The sequence below is a fragment of the Bos grunniens genome, chromosome 3, assembly GCF_055505025.1.
Source record: "Bos grunniens cultivar Pamir isolate PY7600 chromosome 3, Bosgru_T2T1.0, whole genome shotgun sequence".
Lineage (NCBI taxonomy): Eukaryota > Metazoa > Chordata > Mammalia > Artiodactyla > Bovidae > Bos > Bos grunniens.
In genome coordinates this window covers 104,774,488-104,785,068 of record NC_141167.1, presented here as the reverse complement: position 1 = coordinate 104,785,068, position 10,581 = coordinate 104,774,488, and positions in this window count along the sequence as shown.

Here is a 10,581-nt window from a genome sequence, read left to right as displayed (position 1 = left end):
GCTGAAACTTCCATCTCATTTTCTAACAGCCACATGGATGTGGGTGGGGGCCTGGATACCTGGAAGAATGGTAGTGTTTTTCTTGACCGCTGGCATGGAATCTTAGTTCCCCAACAAGGGATCAAACCCGCATTCCCAACCTTGGAAGCACAGTCTTAATCACTGGATCACCAGGAAAGTCCCAGAATAGCGGTTCTTAGAAAGGGTAGTCCCCTTCTCTCTCTCCTAATATGGGCAAGGAGGGAAGCTCCTGGCTACACAGGGTTATCATTAACTGGACAAGTCTCTTGAAAGGTTTATTTTATTTTAAGCGTGTATTTGCAATCCTGTTTTTCTCTCTATCCATCGGAGGTAGCCAGAGCCCCGAGATCTTTCCTGTTCTTCCCAATCTTTTGATATCTCATCAGTTCAGTTCAGTTCAGTCACTCAGTCGTGTTTGACTCTTTGAGAATGCAATTCCCAAAGAACCAGACGGCAGGAAGAAGGTGTAAGAGAGCAGAAAGAGGAGCCTGGAAGTGGTCTGTGACATTATTGTAACAGTAATAGCAGCTGCTAAGTAGTCTAATAGGATGGTGAGTTATCACTCATGGAAGGCCTGGTCATTAACATGGGTGAGGTAGGTATAGGGGGGCAGAACAAACAACAAGTCAACAACAACAAATCCCAGACTTACTCTAGAGCTGTAGCGTCTAGTACATGGATTAGCTTTTTATATTATTAAACATAATTCTCATTAGGAGTTTCCATAATGTGGTCCAGTGGCTAAGACTCAGAGCTCCCAGTGCAGGGGGCCCAAGTTTGATCCCTGGTCAGGGAACTAGATCCCACATGCCGCAACTAAGACCTGGCACAGACAAATAAATAAATAAACAAATATTAAAAAGAATACTTGTTTAAAAATTCATACTAATGCCTGAATATCTTCATTGCACACAGATAAATTAGAAATTATTCACATTATAAAAAAATTATTTGGGTTATATAAAAGGCTTACAACATCTTAACACTCTTAACAGAGGGAAAAATTAAAAACACAATTATTCCAAGCACTGTGGATTAAGTATCAAGTGCAAAATTAAGATGAAGCAAACGTGAGGTTATAATCATAAAAAGTGTTTTCCTTGTTCTTCCTTTCTTTCTACTTGAGTTTGAACAAGAAGACAAAACCCCGGTTACCTTGCAACCTGATACTTCTCAGGTCATTATGCTAATCCATTTATAAGCATCATATTTAATCCTTGCCAAGTGTTGTCACCGTGTTTTCACACATGAAGAAACAGCTTTAGGAAGATTAGTAAACATGCCCAAGATCACAGAGCTTGTGTGAGTCCAGGTGGGCCTGATTCCACACCTGGATATTTAATCTCAGCACCAGCCCGTGTGGTGACGATTGTTCCTGAGCAAGAGGGCAGAATAAAGAGAGCTGAAGTAATTATGTACAACACAAAGAAAGAAAATCTCCTTGGGATAAAAAGATAAAAGAATGTGTAGGAGGAGGACTTACTGCAATCCATGCAAAATTTATAAAGGCAGAAATGCCTAGACACGCTCTGGAAAAAGTTGTTGGATTATAAGAGGGAAAATGTTATCTAGAAAGAAATGATTCAAGTGACTCGTACTTCTTAGAATCTGCTCATAAGGGTCACAAGTGAGCAAAATCTTCAGTTTTGTGCGGAAAAAGTTTTTGACTCAGAATTTTATAACTAAGTTATTGGCCATCTGTGAAGGCATCAGAAAAATATTCTCAGACCTGCCAAGGTCAAAGTGATCTAATTATATTCTCTTCTGGAAGTAAATATACTGACTATATTCTCTTCTTGCAATAAGGTACTGGAAGTATGACCCCAACCAAAAGATGAATCCAAATGAAGAACTTGAGGCATAGTGGCTTAGAATTCTTAATAATAAACCAATAAAGACACTTAACTTATAGTTAGGTCCACTAACAAAATATATTATTAATTTACTGTTCCACTAAACTTTAAAAGTAAGCTTAAAAATAATTATTTCAAGAAAAAATACAATGTAAACACAATAATTTATTGGCAACAATTGCAGTTTAAATTGTAAACCATATTAACATTAAACAGGAAGTGGGTTTGGAAAAAGCAAAAGTGTATACATTTCTTTATATTATATGAGGAAAATGAAAGGATACAATTTTATTCTTGACTTTCAAGATTAGAATAATATTTGTAGAAAGTTAAAAACAATTTTTTAAAAGTATCCACAGGAAAAATGGAGAGTGAAATACATGTTTTCCAAGTAACTGGAGAAACTATGATGAAATAAAGCTTGACCCCTGTAACAAAAGTAGTAATCAAAGGAAGAGCAAGAAAGTATAAAAAAGGAGAGCATTAAGAAAGCAGAAACAAGGGAAGTATATTAACCATGCCCTGTTAACGTATATATTGTTATATAATATTGCACATTAAATAATACAAAATTATGTGTACAGTATGTTTCCAATTTTGATATTACTCTAAGTATACGTAAGAGGTAACATATACTCTTAAGTATATGTAAGATGTAACAGCATCTCCCATATTGCTTTCTGTAGAGCATTACTTTCTGTGAGATGTTAATAATTGTTCTAGAAAAGGAGATGTGGTACTGCAAGGTGGGGAGAGCCTAAGTGAAACCTTATCAGACAGGATTTATTTTTTGCGAGTCTTCTCAGAGCCTTGTTGAATATGGGAAGTGGGTAATTTTTCATTTTGGCCGCCCAGCTCCTGGATTTCCATTTCATGTGTGGGGAAGATCTCGTCTGATGAAGTGGAATCCATCTGCCATTGTAGAAGCTCAAAATTCCAGTTATATACTTAATTTCTTTCTTCCTTGACAACTGCACCAAACAGAGATGCACCTGCCTGGAAGCTTGGAGGTGGGCCGGGCACCCCAAGAATCGGGGGTTCTGGAGACTCCTTGCTGGCCTTGGCAGCATCTGTGCCAGTGCCATGATGGCTGTGCAGCCCAGGGCCCGTGTGACCACGCAGGTCCCTGCCAGCCTGCTACAGTGGCACAATTACGTCTGTGCTTCTGTTTGCGTGACTTTTGTTTATTCTTGCCCATTTTCGCTAGCCCGTAAGCTCTCATTCCCTAGTCTTCTCGGTGAACCTGTCAAATGTCTAACGTCATTTGACTAAAATCTTTTCCTGTTCAAATCAGTTTGAGGCAGTTCCCATTGCTTGCAATTCTGAACACTGACATTATGTTAATGTGTAACTATAAATTTCTAAAAGGGAATTTTTTCCCAAAGTGATCTGCCTACATTTTTTTCTTTTCTTTGCAGGAAACTTAATCTCCTGTGAAATTAATATGCTGTGGAACATGAACTGGAAACTTATGGTTAGAAAAAAATCTGGAAGAGAACATAGTAAATGAATCATAATGGATATTTGGCTCCAAATAATGGGTTGAGGATTTGTGTTTGTGTCTCTCTCCAGAGATTCCATTGGAAAGGGGTGGAAGCTCATAGCAGGAAAGGTGATGTGAGATGCATCAGACAGTGAGTCAGAGACTCAAAGATTTACAACAGATGGAAAATTGAAGGAGGTATGTTGGTTGAGTGAAGGAAGCCTCAGACAGAATATGATGCCAGGAAGGGAATGGAGTGAAACTGGAAACTCATATGCATTTTGGAGTACCAGGGAGACTTCAGGATGAGTTGGCCATGGAGGATGGGAATGAGTAGGGGGCTGGCATTGCTAGAGTTGGCTGAAAGTCTGTGGGCATCCAGAGCAGCCACATACCTCTCCTCTCTTCCTTTACCTGCTTGCAGAGCAGTAGCTGTCTGGACCCAGCATTTCCCTAAAGAAAATGAACAAGCTCCCTGGAACTTCTTTTTAAAAAAATCGTATCTGTTTCTTTCTGGCTGTGCTGGATCTTCACTGCTACATGGGCTTCCTCTCATTGCAGAGAGTGGGGACAACTCCTTGTTGTGGCGTGCAGGCTTCTCATTGCTGTGGCTTCCCGTGTTGCACAGCACCGTCTCTAGGCACGTGGGCTTCAGCAGTAGTTGTGCACTGACTTCGTTGCCCTGCGGCATGTGGTATCTTCCCAGACCAGGGATCGAACCCAAGTCCCCTGCATTGGCAGGTGGATTCTCAAGCACTTCTTCTGCTGCTGCTAAGTCACTTCAGTCGTGTCCGACTCTGTGTGACCCCAGAGACGGCAGCCCACCAGGATCCCCCGTCCCTGGGATTCTCCAGGCAAGAACACTGGAGTGGGTTGCCATTTCCTTCTCCAATGCATGAGAGTGAAAAGTGAAAGTGAAGTCGCTCAGTCGTGTCCAACTCTTCGCGATCCCATGGACTGCAGCCTACCAGGCTCCTCCGTCCATGGGATTTTCCAAGCAAGAGTACTGGAGTGGGGCGCCATTGCCTTCTCCAAGCACTGGACGACTACAAATTCAGCTGGTAAAGAACCAGCCTGCAATGAAGGAGACCCCAGTTCGATCCCTGGGTCGGGAAGATCCCCTGGAGAGGGCAATGGCTACTCACTCCAGTATTCTGGCCTGGAGAATTCCATGGGCAGGGGAACCTGGCAGGCTTCAGTCCACGGGGTCACAAAGAGTCGGACACAACAGGACTGATCGACTTTCACTTCACTCCGATACCCTGGAAGTCCCATAGTTGCCTTTTCTTAACCAGAGGAAAACAACAACAACAAAAAATCCAAAGCAACGAGTGACTTGAGATAAAATAGAAAATGATAAGAAAGTCATGGTGCAGAAACAAAGCAACCTAGAATGTGGCATGCTTTTGAGCAACGGACAGGATGAAAGAAAAGAAGGCTTTATTCAACTTTGATGCTAGGTCTGTCCTGTAAGAAACCAGGAGAGTGACCCTGGGCCACTAGATAAAACAGAGTCATCTTAGCAGCTTCTGGCTGTGGAGTAAACAATAATTATGTTGCCATAGCAATGTAAGCCCTGTGTTTTGGTTTCAATTATTTATACTAAACCTATAAACAGAGCCTGAAGGTTTAATTACGGTCCCAGAGCAGAACATAAATCTTTTGCACAACAGTTTATAAGACAGAAGGTGGGAGGAGAAGGAAGGGGGAGGTGACTGGTGGGGAGGCTGAAGTGCTGACAAGTTCATCTTAAAGAGGGACAGGTTAAGAGGCACTGCTGCTGCTGCTAGGTCGCTTCAGTCATGTCTAACTCTGTGCAACCCCATAGACGGCAGCCCACGAGGCTCCCCCGTCCCTGGGACTCTTCAGGCAAAAACACTGGAGTGGGTTGCCATTTCCTTCTCCAATGCATGAAAGTGAAAAGTGAAAGGGAAGTCGCTCAGTCGTGTCTGACTCTTAGCGACCCCATGGACTGCAGCCCACCAGGCCCTCCATCCATGGGATTTTCCAGGCAAGAGTACTGGAGTGGGGTGCCATTGCCTTCTCCTAAGAGGCACTGGCTGAACGCAAACAAAGGGGGCCTCCATTTCTTATTAGAAGTTGCACAAGTAGTCAAGAGAAGAGCTGGAATGATAGTTTATCAACACTTGGGAGGAAGACAGGGAGAAGAGTTAGGAAGTAGAAAACAGGCAAGTTAGGGACTTCGCTGCCAAGTCAGTGGTTAAGACTCCAGGCTTCCACTGCAGGGGGTGCCACGTTAGGTCCCTGACAAAAAATTTTTTAAAAAAATTAAAAAAAAAAGGCAAGTTAATCTTTATTGTTTATTGTAGGCATTCAGCAGATAATGTCTTAAGCCAGTGCCTGGAGTAAAAGAAGCATAAGCCACGAGCATGGCATGGTGATGAACAGTGAGTACAGAATAAGTGAAAGAGAAACAGTTAAAATGATGTGTATTTGGAGAGAGGACCTGCAGGCTGCAGGGAATGCTCTTTTTTTTTTATTATTAAAAGTTTTTCTGAACCATTTAACTCTTAAAAATCTAGGTGCTTGCATGAGTTGGGTGAATATATAAAAAAGGAGGTAGCTCTGGAAAATAAAGGGCTTCCCGGGTGGTGCTAGTGGCTAACTTGCTCGCCAATGCAGGAGATAGGGGATCGATCCCTGGGTCAGGGAGATCCCCTGGAGAAGGAAATAGCATCCCACTCCAGTCTTCTTGCCTGGAAAATTTCATTGACAGAGGAGCCTGGCAGGCTATGTATAGCCCATGGGGTCACAAAGAGCAGGACACGACCGAGTGACTAACACTTTCATTTTTCTTGCTGAGGGCCCTCTAAGATTCCCAGTATCTGCGTCTGCCGTGGCCTGTGTGGCCAGTCCATGATGTTGTCTGAGGAATGTAGAAGGATACAGGAGGGGGTGATGGAAGGTAGGTAGGGGTGAAGCTCCGGCCGTGCGGGTAATAAAGGCCTTGGGCCCTGGGGAGAGGTGAGCTCATTGCTTGCTTTCATGGGAGATGGCTGTGAGAACCACAGCAGTGGTCAGGGAGGAGCTTATGTCATGATCCACTCCCAGGGTGTGTTGATCTTCTAGTGTTTCCTCCTTTTTTATATATTCATCCAGCCCATGCAAGTACCTATATTTTAAAAAGTTAAAATAGCGCTTTAATAATATGATTAATATCTGAGGGAAAAAAAATCAATATACCTTGATCCTCTTTGTCTCAGTAAAGTTCAGAGCAAGGTGACGCTGGCCCGTCCTTACCTTCTGGAAGCTCAGCTGCTATGTTTACCCTGGTTTGAGGCTGGAGATCTGGCCTGCAGCCGCTCTGTTCCTTGAGCTTGCTCTCACCCCCCTGAGGAAGCCAGGAGAAGTAGGGGCTAGCCCCCAATCACAGAATGACCCCCAGGAAACTCCCAATTTAAGGAGGGAAGACCCAAGTCCTGCTCTGAGCAGGAGACAGCCCCTGAACGCGAATTGCTAGTTTAATGATAAGGCTAAGGCTTCTCTCTGGGTGGGTTAAAGTAGGCCTGTGGGTCTCTTCCTTGCCCTTCCAGCCTGATGCCAAGAAGGTAAGGATGTGTCCTTGACTCCTGGGAGCAGTAGCTGCAGGGAATGGTATATGTGAGGGGTGGGGACATCAGCCGTCTCAGTTCAGAGAAGCAGGCAGGACGAAGGGGACGGACTGCAGAGCTGCCTAGGGCCTTTTCCGAAATAGGCCAGGAGAGGGCAGCAGCGTTACTCTAATAAGAAGAGCGGGGCGAGGGGAAAAAGGAGGGAAGTCATTCCCATTTAGGGGGACTCAGAGAGAGGGGTGGGGCAGGAGGGCGTGGCAACCCACGTCAGGATTCTTGCCTGCAGAGTCCCATGAACAGAGGAGCCTGGTGGGCTACTGTCCAGGGGGTCGCAAAGAGTCGGACACGACTGAAGTGACTTAGCGCACGTGTGCGCCTGTGTGTACACAAACACAAACACACACAGGAAAGAGGGTGGGGAGTGGTTTACTGGAAGCTGGTGGAGGCAGACGTGGGTCCTTTGTATGTCTTTCCTTTGTTTTTAGGTGGAAATTGAGGAAAAGATTAAATTTCACATGTAACTCATTGTTACAGGTTACTCATAGAGGTATTTCAGAAAACAGTCTCCAGAGCAGAGACAAGCGTGAGAATGTAAAGACTCCTGTAATTTGCAGGCATCTTGGGGAGGGCTTTGGACAGATGTGGAACTGGGGGCACAGAGGCAGGGCAGGCAGGGCAGGCAGGGCAGGGGCGGTGGTAGTAATGGACGGGGGACCCCTGTTCACATGTAGGCAACAAAAGCAAGTTATATGTTTTACTTGTTTATTCATTTATTTTAAGGGGGTTTTAGTATGTTAAAGTCTTTATTGAATTTGTTACAATATTTCTTCTGCTTTTATGTTTGGGATTTTTTGGCTGCCAGGCATGTGGGATCTTAGCTCCCCAACCATGGAGCAAACCCGCAGTGTTAGCCACTGCCCTGCACTGCCAAGGAAGTCCCAATTTATTTATTTAAAAAAATTTTATTTTTAATGAACATCTTTCTCGTATTTTTGTGTTTTTAATTTAATTTTTTGGCTGTCCTGAATGGCATGTGGGATCTTAATTCCCTGATCAGGGATCGAATTTGAGTCCTGTGCAGTGGAAGCCCGGAGTCTTAATTGCTGGACTGCCAGGTATTTTGATTTATAGATTCTGGTTGAGAGAAATATATAAAGGCCTAAAATACTTTGGAGATAAGTGCTGGAAAAATGTGAAATGGTCAGTCGGTGCTTGTGGTGTTTTGGGTGATACTGTGAGACCTGTGACTAGCAAACACGAGAAGTTGCCCCTCTTTGTTGACATGGGATGTGCTCTTTGGCAATGGCAGGCTGGACCTGCGTCGGGATGCTTCTGGAGAACATGTTCACAAATAAAGCCACTGTGAACTTGTCCTTCTTGGAGTCAGAATTGAGGCAGGCAGAGCCAGTTCAGTTCAGTTCAGTCATTCAGTCGTGTCCGACTCTTTGCGACCCCATGAATCGCAGCACACCAGGCCTCCCTGTCCATCACCAACTCCCGGAGTTCACCCAGACTCATGTGCATCGAGTCAGTGATGCCATGCAGCCATCTCATCCTCTGTCGTCCCTTTTTCCTCCTGCCCCCAATCCTTCCCAGCATCAGGGTCTTTTCCAGTGAGTCAACTCTTCACATGAGGTGGTCAAAGTATTGGAGTTTCAGCCTTAGCATCAGTCCTTCCAAAGAAATCCCAGGGCTGATCTCCTTCAGAATGGACTGGTTGGATGTCCTGGCAGTCCAAGGGACTGTCAAGAGTTTTCTCCAACACCACAGTTCAAAAGCATCAATTCTTCAGCGCTCAGCCTTCTTCACAGTCCAACTCTCACATCCATACATGGCCACTGGAAAAACCATAGCCTTGACTAGACGGACCTTTGTTGGCAAAGTAATGTCTCTGCTTTTGAATATGCTATCTAGGTTGGTCATAACTTTCCTTCCAAGGAGCAAGCGTCTTTTAATTTCATGGCTTCAATCACCATCTGCAGTGATTTTGGAACCCCAAAAAATAAAGTCTGACATTGTTTCCCCATCTATTTCCCATGAAGTGATGGGACCAGATGCCATGATCTTCGTTTTCTGAATGTTGAGCTTTAAGCCAACTTTTCCACTCTCCTCTTTCACCTTCATCAAGAGGCTTTTTAGTTCCTCTTCACTTTCTGCCATAAGGGTGGTGTCATCTGCATATCTGAGGTTATTGATATTTCTCCTGGCAATCTTGATCCAGCTTGTGCTTCTTCCAGCCTAGCGTTTCTCATGGTGTACTCTGCATATAAGTTAAATAAGCAGGGTGACAATATGCAGCCTTGACGTACTCCTTTTCCTATTTGGAACCAGTCTGTTGTTCCATGTTCAGTTGTAACTGTTGCTTCCTGACCTGCATACAGGTTTCTCAAGGGGCAGGTCAGGTGGTCTGATATTCCCATCTCTTTCAGAATTTTCCACAGTTTCTTGTGATCCACACAGTCTAATACTTTGGCATAGTCAATAAAGCAGAAATAGATGTTTTTCTGGAACTCCCTTGCTTTTTCCATGATCCAGTGGATGTTGGCAATTTGATCTCTGGTTCCTCTGCCTTTTCTAAAATCAGCTTGAATATCTGGAAGTTCATGGTTCACGTATTGCTGAAGCCTGGCTTGGAGAATTTTGAGCATTACTTTACTAGCGTGTGAGATGAGTGCAATTGTGCAGTAGTTTGAACATTCTTTGGCATTGCCTTTCTTTGGGATTGGAATGAAAATGGACCTTTTCCAGTCCTGTGGCCACTGCTGAGTTTTCCAAATTTGCTGGCATATTGAGCGCAGCCCTTTCATAGCATCATCTTTCAGGATTTGAAATGGCTCAACTGGAATTCCATCACCTCCACTAGCTTTGTTCGTAGTGATGCTTTCTAAGGCCCACTTGACTTCACATTCCAGGATGTCTGGCTCTAGGTAAGTGATCACACCATCATGATTATGTGGGTTGTGAAGATCTTTTTTGTACAGTTCTTCTGTGTATTCTTGCCACCTCTTCTTAATATCTTCTGCTTCTGTTAGGTCCATACCATTTCTCTCATTTATCAAGCCCATCTTTGCATGAAATGTTCCCTTGGTTTCTCTAATTTTCTTGAAGAGATCTCTAGTCTTTCCTGTTCTGTTGTTTTCCTCTATTTCTTTGCATTGATTGCTGAGGAAGTCTTTCTTATCTCTCCTTGCTATTCTTTGGAACTCTGAATTCAAATGGGAATCTTTTCTTTTCTCCTTTGCTTTTCGCTTCTCGTCTTTTCACAGCTATTTGTAAGGCCTCCTCAGACAGCCATTTTGCTTTTTTACATTTCTTTTCCATGGGGATGGTCTTGATCCCTGTCTCCTGTACAATGTCACAAACCTCATTCCATAGTTCATCAAGCACTCTATCTATCAGGTCTAGTCCCTTAAATCTATTTCTCACTTCCACTGTATAATCATAAGGGATTTGATTTAGGTCATACCTGAATGGTCTAGTGGTTTTCCTTACTTTCTTCAATTGAAGTCTGAATTTGGCAATAAGGAGTTCATGATCTGAGCCACAGTCAGCTCCTGGTCTTGTTTTTGCTGACTGTATAGAGCTTCTCCATCTTTGGCTGCAAAGAATATAATCAATCTGATTTCAGTGTTGACCATTTGGTGATGTCCAT